Source organism: Humulus lupulus, chromosome 2, assembly GCF_963169125.1.
Source record: "Humulus lupulus chromosome 2, drHumLupu1.1, whole genome shotgun sequence".
NCBI lineage: Eukaryota > Viridiplantae > Streptophyta > Magnoliopsida > Rosales > Cannabaceae > Humulus > Humulus lupulus.
The window spans coordinates 121,324,891-121,345,974 of NC_084794.1; positions in this window are offsets into that span (position 1 = coordinate 121,324,891).

The following is a 21,084-nucleotide window of genomic DNA, read 5'->3' on the forward strand; positions in this document are numbered from 1 at the left end:
GACTAGCCAAGCGCTTATAAGTTTCATCGACCTTAGGGTCGGTCCATCATTAATGCCTTAGAGTCATTCAACGCTGATATCGATTAGATCTAATCTTCATTCGGCCCTACGTTCAGGGAGCTTATGCTGTTTCTGACTCTTAGGTCACTGATACATGACCAGCGCCATCCCTGACTAATCAGTGCCATACACAAGTAAACAACATACGCTAGCATTTAATATGCAATCAATGTCCACATTAATTAACCAACATGCCTCAACAACAATCATGCATGTCATATACACAGGGTGCAGTTTTCTTACCTCTAATTTGAGCGAGAATGAATAAAAGGACGACCCTTGAGAATGATCTTACTTTTAGCCCTTTAGCGGTCACCTAGTCATCACCAAATATGGAACATCATCAATAAAATGAACAAAAAAGGTTCCCAAACCAAGATCTAGCCTCCGGGACATCAATCCCCACTAATCTGGGTAGTAGGAACAATCCTCAGGCCTAAAACCAAGTTCCCGAGGCCAAAACACTCAAACGGGCTCAAAACCAACCAAGGGCTGCATCCCTAGCACGTTGAGCTGCGGCCCCCAGCCACTCAAGGAGCAAGGGCCGCGATGCCCTACACCCAGGGATGCGGCACCCAGCAAGGCCAAAACCCATCACCTGCTTCTTCGAGCTAGGGCCGTGGCGCCCAAGAACAGGGTCGCGACCCCCAACCCAGAACCAGCCAACTCGCTCTCCTTCATCCCAAACCCTCCAAAAAATACCTAAACACTTCCAAATCCAAAAATCAAAGTTCCCAAGCTTCCCAATGATCCACAACCATCAAATCCCGAGGCTCAAATGAACCAAAAGCTCAACGATTCACAAAATCCAATTCTAACCTTAGAAACTCTAAAAACTAAAAACTCAAAACTTAGATTACCTTTGATTGGGTTGTTTCTTGTCAAATCCTTCGGTCAAGGAGCTTCTAATCTTTCCTAGGATCGCTATGCCCCGATCCTCGCTTGATTCCGACTCCTAGAACTCGAGATTTATTTGAAAATGCCTCCAACGGTAAAATGAACTAACGGGAAGAGAGAAAGGTTTTCTAACGTACGGTTCTATCTGAAAAGCTACTTCAAGCTTAAGTAACCTCAAATAAAACCTAGTGCTCGGGGTCCCGAAAACACCCCCGGGACATTATAGGAAAAACTTCCAGAATTTCCTCCTGATCTCAATAACTCCCAACTTATCATCAAATAACATTCTCATTACTCAATATCCCAATAAAAGACCCCCTGTTATGAAAAACCGCGAACTTAATAATATAAGATTGTCTCATGCCGAATAGCTCGAATATATCTCCATAATAATGGGATCTCATTCACAAATCACAATATGCACCCAAATATACAAATATGCCCTCAATGGGCCAAATTACCAAAACACCCTAATAATCAAATATGGACCCACATGCATGCATATAACTTCATATTATAATATAATTCACATAAACATGCATATTATCATTTAATGGTATAATTAAACATGTATGGCCCTCCCGACCTACTAATCCAGCCATTAAACCGCATTAGGGATTTCGAGGCATTACAAGTCCAGCCCAAAAAGACCCGAACCCCCTAGGACTTAAGAGGTGATAATTTTAGATTCTCCCCCCACCTCCATTCATCCAAGAGTTAGAAGTTGTGCCTCACCCAGTCCATAACCTCGAGCTGATCATAGTAGATTCCTCCCCTAACGCTTAGGGTAGGGTTCTTCCTCTTTTTTTCGTTTCTTTACATTACTTCGACTAATTGTTTCTTATGTATGAATCTTCTGCTCATTATTTTTTTTAGGCAAAGAAATGGAGCTGCCAGATGCCACGGGTTTGACGGGTGCTTTCAAGGTCGGCAGGGCCGGAGCTGGTCCTATGGCGAAGAGGGCCAGACTAACAAAGAAATAAACTCCCAAGACTAGGGCTTCCATCGAGTCTCCAATTAAAGACAAAGGTGCCAACTACACTTGGGAGTAACCACCAAAGCCTCTTCCTCCATCTCTGCCGTCAACAGTCACAGTTCTTCAGGTCCTGCCTCCTATTCCTCGTCATGTTCCTTCCTCAGTACCTCAAGTTATCCTAGGTGAAGCTCCCACCTTCCAAACCCCAGTTAAGCCACTCGACCTCGCAAGGATCCCCTAGGTATTTCAGGGAACTGTGTACGAGATGATGAGCCATATCATTTCCCATGCCTACAGAGCCAACACCAAAAATCTGAGGGCTATGGAGGAGCATACTTCTGAGGACGTCCTCGAGTGGGGATGAACCTTTATTGTGAGTTCTCATTCTTCTAATTTTTCTTTTTCATTTCTCTTTAGATTTTTTTAACTAATGCTGACTTGCCTTATCCTTTTGCAGTCTGTCCTGGCTCAATTCAGAGGAATTGCTCAGGTTAAAGCTAGGGATGAGGAGCTTCGAGCCGCCCTGAGCGCCACTCAAGAGGGCGAATAGACCACCAAAGCTGCCTTGGTTTCCTCCTAGGAGAGCGAGCGATCTACAAAGGCTGACTTGACTGCCTCCCATGATGGCGGGCGGATTGCCAAGGATCAGGTTGTGGACGTGAGTTGTCACGTGGACCTGCTGCAGGACAAAAAATGAAGGACTCTAAAAAGAAGCTTGACGAGGTCGAGGCTAAGGCCAAAGTGGAAGCTGAAGAGTCATCAACTCAAATGGAGGAGATGCTTTACTGTTGCTGGGCTTTCAACCAAGATGGGAACTTCTCCTTTATGCAATCAAAGTTATGGGAACCATGTCTTGCCATGTTCAAGATTTGGTTCTCACAAGAACCCTCAAAGACTGCCAAAGCTTCTGATGCCACTAAGGGAGATGATGAGGAGGTGACCTCTTCTGAGCGAGTCGATGGGCCCTAGTGATTTACTATTTTTTTTTTATCTTTATGCTTTTGTAATTAAGTCCCTTAGGACCAAAACAATTGCCTTCGGGCTCAGGTTGAGGTTCTTTTCTCGTTGAGAGAACAATTTATTTTTTAATACACATCTAACATGCGATCTATTTGTGTTCCCCTTAATCAATTATTTTCTCATGTTTGTGAATCCTTAGATTCTTGTACATTTGAAATCTTAGGGGTTGTCTTTAGATCGGGATAGATTTTATCGATATCTTAGTTGTATCCAAGATTTTGCTCGCTTAATTGCGTCATAGCTGTTAGGAATTAGGCCTCGGACCTGGTCGTATCCAGGGGTTTTAATAGGCTTAATAGCTTTATACCTGTTAGGAATCATGCCTCAGACCTGGTCATATCTAGGGGTTTTAATAGGCTTAATAGCTTTGTACTTGTTAGGAATTAGACCTCAGACCTGGTCGTATCCAAGGGTTATACTTTTAGAGATTTCTCAAACTTAGTTCGCATTCGGAACTTTGAAAATTTGAGCTTTAAAAATCCGTTCAATAATCAATTTTTCCAAACTCTAAGTTTTAATCTTTATCTGAATAAGTTGAACTCTCTTAAAAGCTCTCTTCGGTTATGTGCCCCCAAGCAACCAGAACGTATAAATGTTCTTAGTTGCTTTTACAAAGTGAGCTCGTGATAACAAAACAATAAAATTGATTACTTAATAATCCAACTGTTATTAAAATAAAATGTCTGTTATAAATAAGCCTTACATAAACAGTAATTCTAAAAACATTAAAAACAACAAAACTATTGATAATACTTAGGGCATTCCAGCTCCGTGGGACTATTTCTCCATTTAGTTGAGCTAGCTTGAAAGTTCCTTCGCACATGATCTCCACGATCTGATATGGTCCTTCCTAGTTCGGCCCTCACACACCGTCCCTGGGATATTTACTTGCTAAAAAGACCCTTCAGAGAACCAGATCGCCCGATCCAAGTCTGTGTCCCTTAACCTTCGAATTGAAATAACGAGTGATCCCATTGATGATGGGTGAGCTGTAATTGTAATGCCGCTCATTTTTCTTCAATTAGATCGAAGGATGAACTAAGTAGCTCATGGTTATGAGCCTGATCAAAGGTCTTTTGTCTGTGGGTTGTCACCATCACCTCAATTGGGAGCATAGCCTTGCTTCCCAAGGCCAAGGAAAAAGGGGTATGCCTCGTGGAGGTTCGGTGTGAGGTCCGGTAAGCCCAGCGTACTTGTAGGAGTTGCTCGGGCCATAATCCCTTGGCTTCATCTAATCTTTTCTTCAAGCTCACCTTCATGGTCTTGTTTATGGCCTTGACCTGCCCATTGGCCTGTGGGTATGCTACCGACGAGAAACTCTTGGTTATGCCATATTTTTCACAAAATTATGTGAAGAGATCGCTATTGAACTGAGCTCCGTTGTCTGACACAATCTTTTTTGGGAGTCCAAATTGACATATGATATTCTTCATAAAAAAGTCTAGGACTTTCTTCGAGGTGATGGTTGCCAAAGATTCAGCCTCTACCCACTTCGTGAAATAATCGATGGCAACAACCACATAACGAACTCCTCATTTTCCTGTTAGCAAAGAACCAATTAAGTCAATTCCCCATGCTACAAACTACTAAGGGGATGAAATCATGGCTAGCTCGATGGGAGCAGCTTGGGAAACTATGGTGAAGCATTGGCATTTGTCACACTTTTGCATGTACGAGATTGAGTCCTTTGTCAGTGTGGGCCAAAAATAGCCCTGTCCCAGTACCGTTGGAGCTAGGTTTTGCACCCCAGCATGGTCTTCGCAGAAGCCTTTGTGTATTTCTTGCAAAATAGTCTGCGCTTCCTTGAGCAGAACACATCGCAAGATGGGCAGCGAATGCTCTCGTCGATATAGGATCCCCTCAACCATAATATACTGCGAATCTTGATACAATAACTTTCTCGCGTCCTTTCGATCGTCAAGTAGCTTTCTGGTTGTCAGGTACTCCAATATTGGGGTATCTAGGTCGGTTTTATGTCAACCATTTTGACCTCACTCATCTCTACTATTATACTCGGGCTTTCCAAGAACTCCACCAGAACTACATTCAGTGTATCTTCCTCTTTAGTGGTAGCAAGTCGAGCCAAAGCATCAGTGTTGGAATTCTGCTCGCGGGGGACTTGCTCAATGGAGCTAAACTCGAACTCGGATAACTTTCCCTTAACCTTAGCTAAGTAGGTTGCCATTTTGATACCACGAGCTTGATATTCTCCCAATATTTAATTGACTACGAGCTGAGAATAACTATAACCTTTGATGGCCTTTGACTTCAGCTCTTTCGCCACCCTTAGCCCTGCCAATAAGGCTTCGTACTCGACCTCGTTGTTGGATGCTTCGAATCCGAACTTGAGAGTTGTATGGAATTGATGCCCTTCAGGTGAGATTAAGATTATCTCAACTCCCAATCTGTTTTCATTAGATGATGCATCAACAAAGATTTTCCATAATTCCTGCACTGGTTCCCTTATCAGCTCGTCCTGAGATCTTGAAAATCAGCAAGGGCTTGGCTCTTGATTGTTGTCTATGGCATATATAATATCTCAAACTGGCTGATTTCGATGGCCCATTTTAATAGACATCCTGATGTTTCAGGTTTTGGCAAAACATTCCTTAAAGGGTGGTCGGTTAAGACATGAATAGAATGGGACTGGAAGTATGGCCTGAGCTTCCTTGAAGCCAAAATGAGATAAAATGCAAGCTTTTCTATCAATTGGTACCATGATTTAGCTCCTAGAAGTCTCTTACTTACATAATATACGAGTTTCTATGCTCGATTTTCTTTTCGAACTAACACAACACTAACTGCATTTTCTGCATGACCAGATATAGAAACAGACATTCTTTGGATGTCAGTTTTGATAGTATGGGGGGTTCAGTTAGATGCTTTTTCAGGTCGCGAAATGCCTGTTCGCATTCATTGGTCCATTCAAACTTCTTGTTTCCTTTGAGCAAGTTGTAAAACGGTAGACACTTGTCAGTAGATGTTGAAACGAAGCGATGTAAGGCCGCCACCTTTCCAGTTAGGCTTTGTAAGGCATCTCTAGCAACATCTTGATTTTTTATGGATTCGCCTCTATCCTCCTTATGGTGACTATAAACCCCAGAAACTTTCCCGACGCAACTCTGAAAGTGCACTTTTGGGGATTCAACTTCATGTCATATTTTCTCAATATGCCAAAATATTCTTCCAAGTTATATACATGGTTACTGCCAGTCTTTTATTTAACGAGCATATCATTGAAATACACCTCCATGTTTCTCCCGATCTGGTTAGCGAACATTTTGTTGACTCCATTGGTATGTAGCACCAGCAATTTTTAGCCCGAATAGCATAACTTTGTAGCAATACACATTATGCTTAGTCATGAAGCTGGTATGATGTTAGTCTGCAAGGTTCATCGTGATCTGGTTATATCCAGAATATGCGTCCATGACAAACATGAGCTCGTAACCGGATATGGCATTTACCAACTGATCAATTCTTGGTAGTGGGAAACAGTCCTTGGTACAAGCCTTGTTGAGATCAGAGCAATCAATAAAAGTTCCCCACTTTTCGTTTGGCTTTGAGACTAGCATGGGTATTTTGATTACTGATAAATACGCAAGTAGGTGAGCTACTTTTTCTTCTAATGCTTCAGATCCTACTGTCCCCAAAAGCCTTCGTTTTTGGGACTTTGCATGAACATTCTTGTCCAAATTCAAAGTATGCATTATTACACTCGAGCTGATCCCACCATATCCTTATGCGACCAGGCGAAGACATTTAGTTCTTCCTCAGGAATTCGACCAACTCCTTCCTTTTGGCTTCAAGATTTTTTCAAATTTTCACAATTCTTGAAGGTAACCCTAGGTCGATATTTATTTTCTTGTGCTCCTCTATTGCTTGTAGCTCAGACCTATTTTTGGCTATTCGCGGATCAATGCCGTCCTGTTCGGCGACCTCGCCATCCCCTTTTCGAGGTTCTTCCATCCCACAGACAACTTCCATTACCTGGGACTTTTCACATCCTTCACTTGTGACCATTGCCTGCTGCCCGGGTTATGATTTTTCCTTCATTGCAATGCTATAGCATTCTTTGGTAGCGAGCTGGTCTCCTCTTATTATGCATATCCCCGAGGTTGAGGGGAACTTCATAACTAGGTGTCAGATCGAGGTGATACCTCAAAATTTAGCAGTGCGGGTCGTCCCAAAATCGCGTTATGCATAGCCGGGCAATCGATTATCATGAACTCAAGTATTTTAGAAACAGTTCGTGCCTCTTCTCCCAGCATAACCACTAGTCTGATCGAGCCCATGGTTGCTGTTCCTTCACCTGAAAATCCGTACAGAGTCATTGAGGTCACCTTCAATTCGGTTATGGACAATCCCATATTTTCTAGGGTGGACCTAAAAAGCACATTTACGGAACTTCCATTATCCACCAGTATCCTCCGTACCCTACGGTTAGCGAGCTGCATGGTTACCATGAGTGGGTCATTATGCAGGAATTGAACGTGGCTAGGATCCTCTTCCGTGAAAATGATTGGTTGTTTTTCCAACCGCTGTTGTTTTGACAACCGTTGCTCCAGTAAAATGTCAACACCATTATGAGTTTTCAGATCATTTATATACCTCTTTTAGGCCCTGCTGCTCATGCCCACCAAATGTGGTCCTCCGGCAGTAGTAGCTATATCTCCACCTACTATCGGGGAGGGTCGACCTAATTCATCTGAGCTCCAGGCTGAACTGTCGGGGCTTCCAGAGCTGGATGGGAATTCTGCTCGGTAGGTTGATTAGGAACAACCCGATTTCAGGCATACTGGGATAATGGTCAAACCCGAATGAGAGTCTCAATCTCATCCTTCAGTTGTTGGCAATAATCGGTGTTATGACCGATGTAATTGTGGAATCAGCAAAACTTTGAGGGAACTCTCTTCGCCCTCTAATTCCTTTAAGGTTCTGGCTTCTTTCATGGGAGGCGATTAGAATTTTCCAGTTAGATATGTTCCTGGGTATCTGTTAGGTCAGTGTAGGTGACATAAACGGGCTTGAATTTCTCCACAGACTTTTTCTTCTTTGTGTCGTTCTAGTCGTCCTCACCATTCCCTTCCTCTTATTGTTTCCCAATTGGTTATTCTGGGTAACAGGTTGAGCCGTAGCTACACCATCTGTCACTGCTCCAGCGGGTTGGATAAAGGTCTGGCTTGTTCCTGCGACAAAAAATCGTGCCTCTTCTAGGTTTATCCACTCCTGAGCTCAGGCTAAGAACTCATCTACACTTTTAAATATTTTTTGTTGGAGTTCTTGCCATAGGTCGCCTCCCACCAGGATTCTTGTACTCATTTCCATGAGCTTGGAGCTATCATCAGTGTCCCTAGCTCATGCTGCAACATTGATGAATCTGCTCAGATACGCTTTTGGGGATTCACCAAGTTGTTGCTTTACATTGGCTAATGAATCAGCCTCTACACAAGCTGCTTGTGAATCTCAGAATGCTCTCTTAAACTTAGAAGACAACTTCCTCCACGAGCTTATCGAATGCTTCTTCTACTATTTAAACCATTGTCTGGCAAGTCCGACAAGAGTTGCGGGGAACATGATACATCTTAGATCAAACCCGACATTATGGGCCATCATCATTGTGTTGAACATCCCGAGGTGGTCGGATGGATCTGTGTTTCCATCAAATATCGGCATGTTCGACATCCTAAAGCCAATAGGATACGTAGTTGTTACAATGTTTGGAACAAAAGGTTCGAGCTTCTCATCAGACTCACAATCATCAATCCCCTTTCCAGATAAGAGCTTCTTCGTTAGTTCCTCCATCAAGGTGAGTCGTTCAAGGGTTAGGTCCTTGGTCTCTAGGTTAGCTGGGGGTTGTTCAACAACTCCCATCCTATTGTACGGGTTTGATGGGTTGTTGTCCCTTCAAGCCCGAGCTTCGTTGGGTGGGACATTCCCTTATGCCGAGTATAACTCTTATCTTCGTTGTGAGCTAGATACCTTATTTGTGAGTTCATATGATCGCGCACGTCAAGCAGTGGATCGTACCGAGGGCTTTGTTGTGAGCTCAAGTGATTTCTCAGGTCGCTCTTAGACATGCCTCCATGCTGGCTCCCCATCCAATAACTTCCATTTGCAAAACTTATGGCCCACAGTTGAGATTGAGGACCTAGATTCTCAGCACATGCCCGTGGGGCATAAGCATCTATTGATAATTTCTCCTACTATTCCCACGAGCTTGAGTATCTCGTTGTGGGCATGGTGGTCTAGGATGTCTAACCGGTGATGGTGGAGAGGCTATCCTCTATCCATCAGGGCAAACTAAATTAGCCGACCTCGGCTATACCCCAATGTTCCGAGTTCTCTATGCCTGGGGTTCTGGTCGCGGCACATGAGGATTCACTGGAGCGTTTTGCCTACGTGAATTTGTCCCAGCCCGCCCTGGTGCATTGTTGTGGGCATTCCTAGGAATCTGTGAAAAAGGCACAGAGCTAGGGGTCACAGTTCTGACTGACTGACTGACATGATGATGATGACTTCTATGATGACCAGTGGGATGAGAACTTAGATGGTTTCACTTTGAAGGTACAGAGCTCGGAGTGGCGGTCATGATAGAATGACTAGGTTTAGATCGGTTATTCTTGTGGGACTTATGAGACCCACTTTGCCTCTTTTCGACATTAACGTTGGTTGCAAGAGGTGGTAACCGAGCCAGAACCCCCTCGATCTATCTATTTACCCTCGCAAGATGGCTCCTTAATTTGGCATTCTCCATCTCGACGACAGTCAAATATCTTGGATTAGGATTTGGTGGGAGTGACGCCGAACTCCCAGCATCGTCTTGGCCCACCAATTGTTTCCCAGTACGTTACTGAACATCTAGGCTCTTTTCAGTGGGAAGTAGTATGATAGCCCTCCTCCCTACCAGGCTGCTCCATTTCATTAACATCGATGGAGAGAGCGCCATGATGAATGTCAACTGAAACTTGTGAAGCACTAATTTCCTCTCAATGAAAGCACCAAACTGTTGACGCGATTTTTCCCCAACAGTAGATTAAGAAATCTTATAAGGATATTAGTTCTTATTTGTAAACCATAATGAAATAATAAGAACTCTTTTCTACATACACAACTTTTACGTAGTTCAGTGGTTAAATCCACCTAGTCCACGAGACAGTATTATTACTTTTCTCTCACAAAATCTGCAAAGTTTTAGTAATATGAAAATGCAGTCCCCTTCCCTGTCCATTATCCCTAATATTTATAGGGGAATTTCCTGGACAAGTTTGGGTACCCACATGAATAAATATGGTATACATTTAATACAGATTATTCCCATTTACATTGGTATATGATTTGATAACATAATAGAATATATGCCTGCTATCTCGGATAATAAATGATAAATAGGCAATACAACTTGGGCATTAATGAGTGTATGAAGATCCTCCGAGTCTCTTGGGATCCTTCAGTATGCATTCTGACCATGTTACCACGAGCTAAATGTCTTCATCGAGCTGGCATTCAAAGATTATCTGAACCTTGGTTTGTAGTACCTTCAGAGCGCCCAAAGGATTATTGGTCTCGAACTGGAACGTTATCCAAGGAGGTGGCCTAACAATAACTCAAATGTCGGTCTGCCAAGTCCCAACTAGAGCTGCTCACATGATTGTTAACCAAAGATTTTACTTTGCTGCTTTTTCACTCATCCATCTGCCAGCTGTACCCTTAGCTGAGTGAATAAACTCGTGCTAATCTTTAGGGTACAACAATTTGGCTTTGAAGCATCGAATAACTAGCTGAGTACGAAACACTATTGGCAAGTCTCCGGATAGCCTTTGAGCTCAAGAAAAAGGCCATCCACTACTATAATGACTCTCAGTTGGTCATTACCCAGATCCTAGGTGAATATTGTTGGGAATTGTGCCCTTAAAGAAATTATAGTAGACAATGGTTTTAATGAAATAAATAATTGAATTGAATTATTGTATATATGTAGCTTATGTACTATATTATTTCTAATAATATTAAGTAAATATCAGAAAATTCCCAAGTTCTTCTGTGTGGTCTCAATCTCATATTGGTATGAGAGGATCGATCGAGATAATGAACTTAAATAGTTCGCAGTAAAATAAAGTTAAAGAATCTTTAGATTAATTACTGCTAGTACGGTCCACTAATATTATGAATTCATGTGACCTAAATCTAGGTTACTAGTGTAGTAGGACACTTTAGTGGAGGTACTTTGCATGCTAGGAGTATGTAGAACTGGACCAGATGTGATTTAATAATGCTTGTTTAAATACCGTTTCGTAGCATTATAAAACACATCAAATGATGATCATATACAAACTGATCTTAATCCTAAAGTTACTATCAACTCCTATATATGTCACTTGATCCTTTGATTCATGCGTTACAGTTTGTCAGAATGATTAGGCTAAGAACTATTGTTTTGGGGACTCAATAATGTATATATGGCTAGGGACATAGCTTAATAGATATGGAATCTATACCTTCTTATAGATTGAATGATGATTCCTTATTGGGTTGGCTTTTGGAACTGAAAATGTTATTGACGTCAAATTCATAATCAGATTACGAATTAACCTTCACTAGTAAAGTCAATGGTACATTAAGAATCAATATATAATTAAAAGGGTAAAACGATAATTTTATTCCCACTTAATTATGAATCATCAATAGAGGATTAATTTGTATGTAATGATTATATCAATGGACACTTTATGGTTACAATAAAGTACTCAGTAAATATATGTCTTTCATTCTCAAGAGTTCAGTCTCATATTTATAGTGGAATAATCATGAGATTAATAAATATGATTATTGAATCAAAGAGTTTTGGTTAATAATCTTTTATTTATTGGAGCTTGGAATTATTGGTCCATAGGTCCTAGGGGCGGCTCTATCAACACTAATCATGGTAAGAGTTCATACAATGGTTACAATGTGGATGGGCTATTTGAGAGAATATTTATTCTTTGGGATAAATGTGCAATTATGTGATAATTGAAATTGCACAATTTATTATTGCATTTGTGAAATTTTCTAAAATTATGTAGAAATAGAATAAATTGATTTTAATCAATTATTTTATTTAAGTCTGAATAAATAAATATGGATAGTCAAAATTTGGTTTTGATTATTCTATTATTTAATTAATAATAAGATGATAATGGAAATTCACATTTTAAATTTTAAAATTTAAGTTTTTATCTTTTCCTTAAAAAGATGATACCTTATTTGGATATCTAATTATTAATTAATTAAAATAAAAACACATGAAAAAATAAAAATCCCTTTTTTTCAGGGATAGGCCACACACATAGGGCTTGGACTGCTCTATGTGTGTGGCACTTCTGATGTTATCAGAAGTTTGTTTTTTATTTTTACTTTTAATTAATTAATAAAACATTTTAAAATGGGTTTTAAAATAGAATGTTAGACTTTGTCTTTTATTATTATTATTATTATTCTAAAAAGATGATTGATTTTTCTTTATTATTATTATTATTATTATTATGGTAATAATGTCTATATATTCTATATGATAGAAAATAGAGAAAACAAGTCATAACAAGTTTTTATAGAGACGAAAAACTATCATCTTTTTCACACAGCAAAAACCTTTTCTCTCTAGCCTATAATTAAAAGTCTCATGTGTTGAGAGTACTTTTGATTCAAAAAATTAATCATTGTCCCTATGTCCCCACCAACATCTTGAGGTGTAGAGAACATCTTGGAAGATCTAGGTGTGGGTACTCCAACAAGGATAGGAAGATCGAAACATATACAAAAAGATTCAAGGATTCTTGACAGGCTACAAGAGGCAAATCATTTCTCATTATTTTGCACATTCATATTATATATTCATTAACATATTGCATATTAAAGGATCCTCATATAAAGTTGTTTATATGAAATTTTTTATTGTATACCAATACCACAATCTTTCGCTGTGCACTATGAATCGTTCCTAACAAATATCAGGCTCGTGGCATAAAAATGGCAGCCTATCTGAAGAAAGTTAAGGAAACATTTGGGGAATTTGAGTTCTACACTATAGATCAAGTTCCATGGGAGTATAATTCAAATGCGGATGCCTTAGCTAGGCTCACCATGACCAAGGAGGCCAACACACTCAACGTGGTACTGGTCGAGTTCCTACCAGCCCCGAGCATAGCTAAGCCAGAGGAAGAAGATGTCAACATGATTGACTTGCAACCCACCTTGATGACCCCGAGCATACCTCGAAACAAGAAGCTACCAACAGACCAGAACGAAGCTAGAAAATTATGTAAGAAATTCAATTATATACCATCTTGGAAGGAAAGTTGTACAGAAGGGGATACTCCATGTCACTACTCAGGTGTGTAACTCCCTCTGAGGCAAAGAAGATTTTAGAAGAAATCCATGAAGGATTTTGCAGAGATCCCACTGGCTGGCATAGTCTGTCAAGGCAGACTCGTTCGAGTACATTAAGCGTTGTGATAAGTGTCAACGCTTCGCTTCAATACTGCGAGCTCCACCTACCGATCTTACCATAATGAGCTCCCCATGGCCATTCTTGGTATGGGGAATCAACCTCATAGGCTCCTTGCCAACCAGAAAAGGTGGAGTAAAATACGCCGTAGTCACTGTAGATTATTTTACGAAGTGGACCGAAGCCAAACCCTTAGCTACTATCACCTCGAAGAAAGTCCTAGATTTCGTAGTGAAAAATTTAATCAGTAGATATGGGATGCCCAAGAAGATTGTATCGAATAATGGGACCCAATTCGACAGTGATTTATTCACACATTTGTGCAAAAAAATGGAATAATTAAAAGCTTTTCCTTTGTGGCCCATCCATAGGCAAATGGCAAGGTCAAAGCAGTAAACAAGACTCTAAAGATTTCTATGAAGAAAAGCTAGAAGAAGCTAAGGGAAGATGGCTAGAGGAACTACCTCAAGTCCTATGGGCATATAGAATGACGGCAAGAACCTCAACGGTGCATACCCCTTTCTCCCTGGCTTATGGATGTGAGGCCATGTTGCCTATCGAGGTTGAAATCCCAACTATAAGGCGTGATGCAGACGATCAAGCCTCGAACCAATCCCAGCTCAAAGAAAGTTTGGACCTTATTGAAGAAATAGGAGACAAAGCCCAGCTGAGAAATGCTACATACCAGCAGAGGGAAACGAGATATTTTACAAAAGGGTTTGAGTCAGGAATTTGGATTGGGAGAATTGGTGCTAAAGTGTGTGTTTCTAGCCACATGAGACCCACAGTAGACCCATCTACTGGGGTGCTTGTGTTGGGGTTTTATGCCCTAATTAAAACCCAAATTCTTCGTAATCTCATTTGATTATCAATAAAAGAATAGAAATCATTTTTTGACTTGGTCAATCACTTTGCTCACATGTTTTATTTTCATGATTATTTGTTTAATATAAAATTTTATTAAATCCCGAGCATATAGCTAATCTTATTTATAGTGACGTAATCACAGTGGAATATAAATATGATTATATGTTCAAAATAAGTTAGTCCGAAGATTAGTTAGTGCACATGATTTACACTGACTTGCCAATCTATGATATGATCTACTTACAAATTACAGTGTTATGTTCTTTTCAGAACATTAGCAAAGTAGATAAGATTGGATGTATTTGTTACATCGGACTGGACTGATATTAACAGTTGATAAGATAAGTAAACATACTGTTATTATCTATTCTAGTCATATCGTATAGTTGACCAGCTCACCCTACGGACTGGCTCATACTTACATCTTGGGAACTCGCTAGTATAATTGAGTGGGAGTGTTAATCATAGATATGAACATCTATAGCTTCTGATGAAGAAGTGAAATGATGGTTTCCTTTTAGTTTGGTTCAAGGTGTTAAATGATAGAGATCTTATTTCAGTAATTAAATTAGTTTACTGAAATATCATTTACAAGGAACTAAGTGTTTTAAGGATAAAATACAATGACGGGTAAAACAATATTTTTAGTCCTATCTCACTATAGACCATCTATAGAGGATTGAGTGACAATTATGGTTGTAACGATGGATAATTAATAGTGTATCTATATTTGTTATAGAGCATTCTATGAATTCAAGAGTGCAATGCCTAGTCTATAGTGGAGCCACGCAGAATTAATAGGTTAGTAAATTTATTTGTTAGATTTATGATAACTTATTGGAGCATGATTTCATAGGCCCATGGTACCCATTGTACCTTGGATAAAATCATCTAGATAGTCTCAATTAATTAATTTACTAATCAATTAGAATTATCAAAGTTGACTAGGTCAATTTCGGATAGTTTCACAGTGTTATGTAATTTAGAGAAGAAAAGAGAAATTATGACAGATTTATTAATTAAGATAAATTGGTATATAAATTAATAAATAAGTTTAAATCAAGGTTCAAATTATAAATAATTAATTTGATAAAGGATTTAAATAATTATTTAATTAATTAAATCAATAGAAAATAATACAGGCTTTGATTTTAAGTCCAATGGGCTTATAATCAAATGAGAAATTTTACGGGCCTAAAGCCCATGATAATTTTGACCTAGGGATTTAAAATGGCTATTATTTTATTGAGTTTTTAATTAAATTAAATTGCCTAATTGAGTCTATAAAAGGAGTGCTTAGAGAGAAATCAAAACATAAGTCGCAAATTAGATTTTCTGATAGTTTTAGATTCTCTCTAAACACAAGTCCTTTTTCTAAGCCTCTTGATTAATTTCTCTTCTTCTATCTGTATCTATCTCATGTGTTAAGAATTGCCCACACTAGTCTAGGTGATTCTAAGGTTACATTGGAAGATTGTGAAGAAATTAGAAAAACGGTTCAGTTTCTTGATAATACTTTGCGACAGAAAGGATTCAAGAGTTAGAGAAACTGAAGGAAGGTCTCTTTAATTCCGCTGTGTATACTGTAAGTATTCTATTCATTGTTTCTCTTTGAATTCAATTTTAGAAACATGTTTTAGGCTATCTCGTATTAATTTGTTTAATATTAGATATACATGAAAATAAATAAAGATCCTGTATAAATTTTTCCTGACAGCTTGGGCCTAATTGGAAGGGACCCTACCAGATCGAATCCATCATTCGACCTGGAGTTTATAAACTAGCAAGGTTAAATGGAGAGTTGGTCCCGCGAGCTTGGAATGGCGAACATCTACGACCTTATTATCAATAATGTAGGAATGATGTTTATTCGTTTTAACAAAGCTTGTATTTAATTGTAAATTATTGAATTTCATTCAAATATTGTATTTTTATTGTTATTTTTTGCAAGCCCTCAAATTTTAATAATCTAAGATCACAATCATAGGATATTAAAGGGGCATAAGTGGTATACAATCATACCATAGGCTCAAAAAAATATAACATAAATAAAAATAAACTTTTATAGCAATGTATGGATTGTTAACCTAGCATGAAGAAAATAATAAGTGTATGGATCATTAACCAAACACAAACTAAAGAAGTCTCGAACAAACCAGCAAGATCTAATCGACACAATCAAAAGTTGGAATTCTAGATAGACCAACAAAAATGCATAAGTCGAGACTAGGGCTGGAAATTTTTGCAAATGAGTTTCGACCTCGCAACCTTGAGATCATTCTCAAGAATGAGGAAAAGTAACTGGAAAAACAAAATATAACTAGACTAACGAGGTTATGTGCCATTAAGTATTTTAAAAAAAAATACATGATAAAAGTAAAGTTTGACCTTGATAATAACAAAGTCGAACATGGGCATTTCGAATATACTATGCATGAATGTATTGAAATTTGAACTTAAACCTAATATATGTTTGTACAAATAAACAAGTATAAAAGCAGGTCCTTAATAATAACATGCTTGTAATATTTCGATCCATAAATATGATGTGTAATATTAAGGCAAAAAGCTAAAGGTAGATAATGTGCAAAAAGGTTCAAGCTAGAAAGTGAAAATCATAAAAACTACTATTAATGTATAAAATCCACGAGATAATCAAAATAGCTCAAACTCAAGCTGTAAATTGTCTTTGCACCAAGAGCATAAAAAATAGATAGCATAATTACAAAAATTATAAGGGGCGTAACTCTATTCGAGGCAGCTCAGTGTTGGTCAACTGAGCCAGACTTGACCTCCTCGCCTTTTTCATCCCCGTTCTCGCCATCCTAGGTAATGGCTGTGACCTCCTCCTCGGCCAAACGAGCCTTCCACTTGGAGATGAACTTCTCTTCTTTGTCCTGGAGGAACAAAGTGTTGAAGTCGAGGTTCAGAGACCACATCATGTACATAGCTTGGTTTGTAGCCCAATCCTTCTTGGTCTTGAACTCCTTGAGCATGTGCTTCGTCTCGTCGTCAAGAATTTCAAAGAGAAAATTATTTTCCTCCTTCAGGCGTTCAGCCTCGACCTTGGTAGCATTGGTCTCTGCCTTCAGGCGATTGATCTCAGCCCTGGCAGCGTCGAAATTTGTTGTATTGGAGTCGAGTTCCGCCTTCAGGTAGTTGACGATAGCCTTGGAGGAGTCAAGTTTGGCTTGGAGAAGCTTGAGGGCATCCTCGGCCTTGGCTCGGGCATCCTCAGCTCTTACTTGGGCTTTCTTGGCCTCCTTCAGACTATCCTCAACTCGGATGTGAGCTTGGTTTGTTTCATAAACCAGGGTTTCAGCCGCCGCAATCTTTGAGGAGAATAAAAAACTTTGGCGAAGGACGCCAAGAAGGGCCTGAAACAAAAAGCTTTTACAATGGTTAGAAAATAAACAGCTGACTAAAGAAAGTAAAAGTCACGAGGAATAGACTTACCGAAATCTCGAGTTCCATTGTTTGGTCGGTTAGGCGTGTGGGATTGTCCCCCCTCAAAAACCGTCACACATTGGCATTGAGGTTGCTGCAGGACTAGCCTGTTCGGGACAGCAGGGCTGAGCATAGGTCAACTCCCAGAGACCCCGCCACGTTCTGGAGAGGGTACTCCCGAATCAGGGATGACACCATGAACTTACAGACCACGTCGGGGCACCCGTAGGCTTGGGGGCCGAAGAAGGCACGACTTGTTTGCCTTTGCCTCCCACAAGGATCAGGGGAGGAGGAGATGTCTTCTTTTGGGGAGGTGGCATGGTCTTCGAAGACATGGCCTCTGAAGGCTCAATAATGGCTGCCATTGAGGTTGCAAGAGCCGTGTTGCCGACCACTTTTGGGAGTTCGGAGCCTGAGGCTTGGGCTCGGTAGAGGTAGGCTTTAAGGGAGAGGAGCCCTCTACGATCTTTGCCAACTTCGAGGCGGCCCCTTTCATCGAGGTTGCACAACCTCGTTTGGTACCTCAGGGCTTAAGGGGTGTCCCAATTTGTCTAGATCTGACTCCATGTCACCTAAAAACCACAAGGAAAATTAAACAAGCCGAGAAAGAAAAAAGTCATACGCATTTTTGTAAGTGTAAAAGACTAAGTGTCAAGAACCTAACAGGAGAACTCACCAGAGCTCAAACTTGGGGACTAGGAAATTCCCTTGTCTTTCGACGAAGCCATGGGAGTCCCCTCCCTGAAGGTGGGGGACATCCTCGAGAGGTCCCTATAGTCGCTTGTGCCATATTGCATTGTTACCCCATCCTAAACCTCATTTAGACTATACATGGTTTGGTATTTCCCTAGCCAACTATCGAACGTACGGACTCCAAGGTCTACCATCGACCATTCTAGGAAGTTATCCTTGGGGTCCTCAAACAAAGTCATTACGTCAGGTTTGTGCTTAAGTAATGAAGGAGACCACATGGATGAGTCGAGCACAACTTTACCTCCTGACGAGCTCGCTGAGGCCTCATCCTGTGCCCCATTTAACGAGCCTGAGGGTTCGAATGGGCTAGGTCTATGGGCTCGAGAACTTTGACCCTCGTGTTTTCCTCTCACGGGGAGCTTGGTGGTAGGCACGGGCACGTCCTCCCATCTCGCATATTTGCGGTTGCCTGAGTTGTTTATGGACTTGACTTCTTTTAGAAGGTTGCAAAGATGAAGCTTGTCCTCATGGAGAAGATAAGAGAGGGATCGCCGACCATAAGGAATCTTGAGGATAGCTTCCCTATGTTCCCTCATGGCGTCTGTGAGCTGGGGACGATGATAGGTGGCTATATAAAATATTTGAGTAGGTCAGTTGGGCTCGCAAATTAAAGGAAAATTTAATCATAAAAGATAAGCAAGGAACTTACAAATTCTCAAAAAGGAGTAGAATCGAGAAGAAGCGAGACTGTCTGTCCAGAAGAAGGCGGTCTTAAAGTTAGGAGGATATCCTCAAAAAATCGCTTCTCCTTGGGGTAGCTTGACAAATAATAGAACCCATCCCCACCATGAGCTCAGGAGGGGTTGCTTTTATGACAAACGAGGTACAAGATATCATGTGTTGTAGGCTCCTCCCATTTCATCTCCTTGTACAACGAATTTAACGCAAACATATCCCTATATGAGTTCGTTTGAATTTGGAATGGAGCTATGATCGCATAGTCCAGAAAGCTCCGAAAATAATCCTTCAAGGGCAGTAAAGCCTCAGCTCATAAATGCTTTCGACTCCAAGCTGCGAGCTTGACCTTTTGATCCGGATCATCATTGCCAAGAGCAAAGCAACTCCTCTCGTTAGAGATGGCAGGGCAGGAGACTAACTTGCCAGAGAGCATCACCCATGACAGGATAGGAGCTCGAAAATTTGTCGAGTTGAGGTAATGGAACTTTGGTAGTGTTTGACCTCGACAAAAGAACTATCCGAGACCGGGATGGAAAGGGATTTGGGAGCTTTGGGTGGCTGGTTAGATAGACCCTCCATAAGGCTGAATAAGAGCTCACAAGTAAAAAGGCTATGGTAACTTTGAGTTTGGGGTCTAATGGAATAGGCTGGATCTCGGGATCTGAGTCGGGATAGGCTGGGACTCGGAGGCTCTTCCTTTTTCTCTCTTCGATCTCGTCGATCTAACATTGAAAGTGGTCTTGTATATCCTCTTTCTCACACCATTCTTTGTGCTCCCGGATTAGTCGCTGATTTCGGATGAAAGGCAATTTAGGACTGTGAGTGCATGGGTGGTAAGGGATGACAAGCTTGGGCCCCCACCGATTCTCATAATACTGCGACATCGAGCAAGGAAGAAAGAAAAAGGTGAGGACCCATTATAAAAAAAATAAAAAAGAGGAAGGGGTTAAAATCTTGATAACTCGAGCTCGAAAGCTCGAGATAACGAGATCACCTTAATCGAGCCTGAAGGCTAGAAAGGGCGAGATTGACTTGGATGTCTATCCCGAACTATTGTAAAGTTCGGGCATCGAGAGTGCACCCACGCGAGAGTGGGGCAGTTATTATCATTTTAAAAAAAGAGAATCTCGAATTTCTAGGGAAAAAGTTGCAAGTTACCCGAAAAGGCGATATTCTCAGGATACGTGCATTAAAACCCTAATGTAAAACCCTATTTCTTAAGCTACACGAACCTATAACCAAAATACACCATTACCTAAAAAACTCCATTTTTACTTGTTTCCACCAGAATTTTTTTGGTCTAAACAATGATCCTAATCATACCAAATCTACTCAAATTAAAAAACTTGCCTAGTGCAAGAATGAAGCCTTAAAAATCTGGTAAAAACCAGAAAAGGCATCTTTACGGATAAAAGAAACATGTAAAAAAGAAAAGATGCATATACAACAAGGAGAGATCAGGAAGCTTACACAAATTTGTTTGTGGAAAAGAGGATATCGTCGATTCTAGAAGAGGCAGAAAAATGATCCCACTGAACCAAAGGTTGAAAGATTACTATGCTTTTTGGGTTTTGAGAACATGCAGAGAAAAAGAAAAAAACTTTTCTCTGGTGTGTAATTTTTTGAAAGCTAAAATGAAAAAGTGAAGGAGAATGGGGAAGAGAAGACGTATATATACGCCAAAGAGAATGGCGAGGGTCAAGTGAGTCTGGGCCCTTGGTTTGAGATGAAAGATGATCTGATGGACCAAGCTTAATTCAAAAAAATTGGTGGCAAAAAGGGTCATATTAAAGGACCTGTGCAAAATAGGGAAGTACTCGAGTAATCTCGGTATGCAATCCCCTAATGACACGTGTATGCGCTCGAGTGAGGTAGGTGGGCACGTTTTGAAACGCCCTGG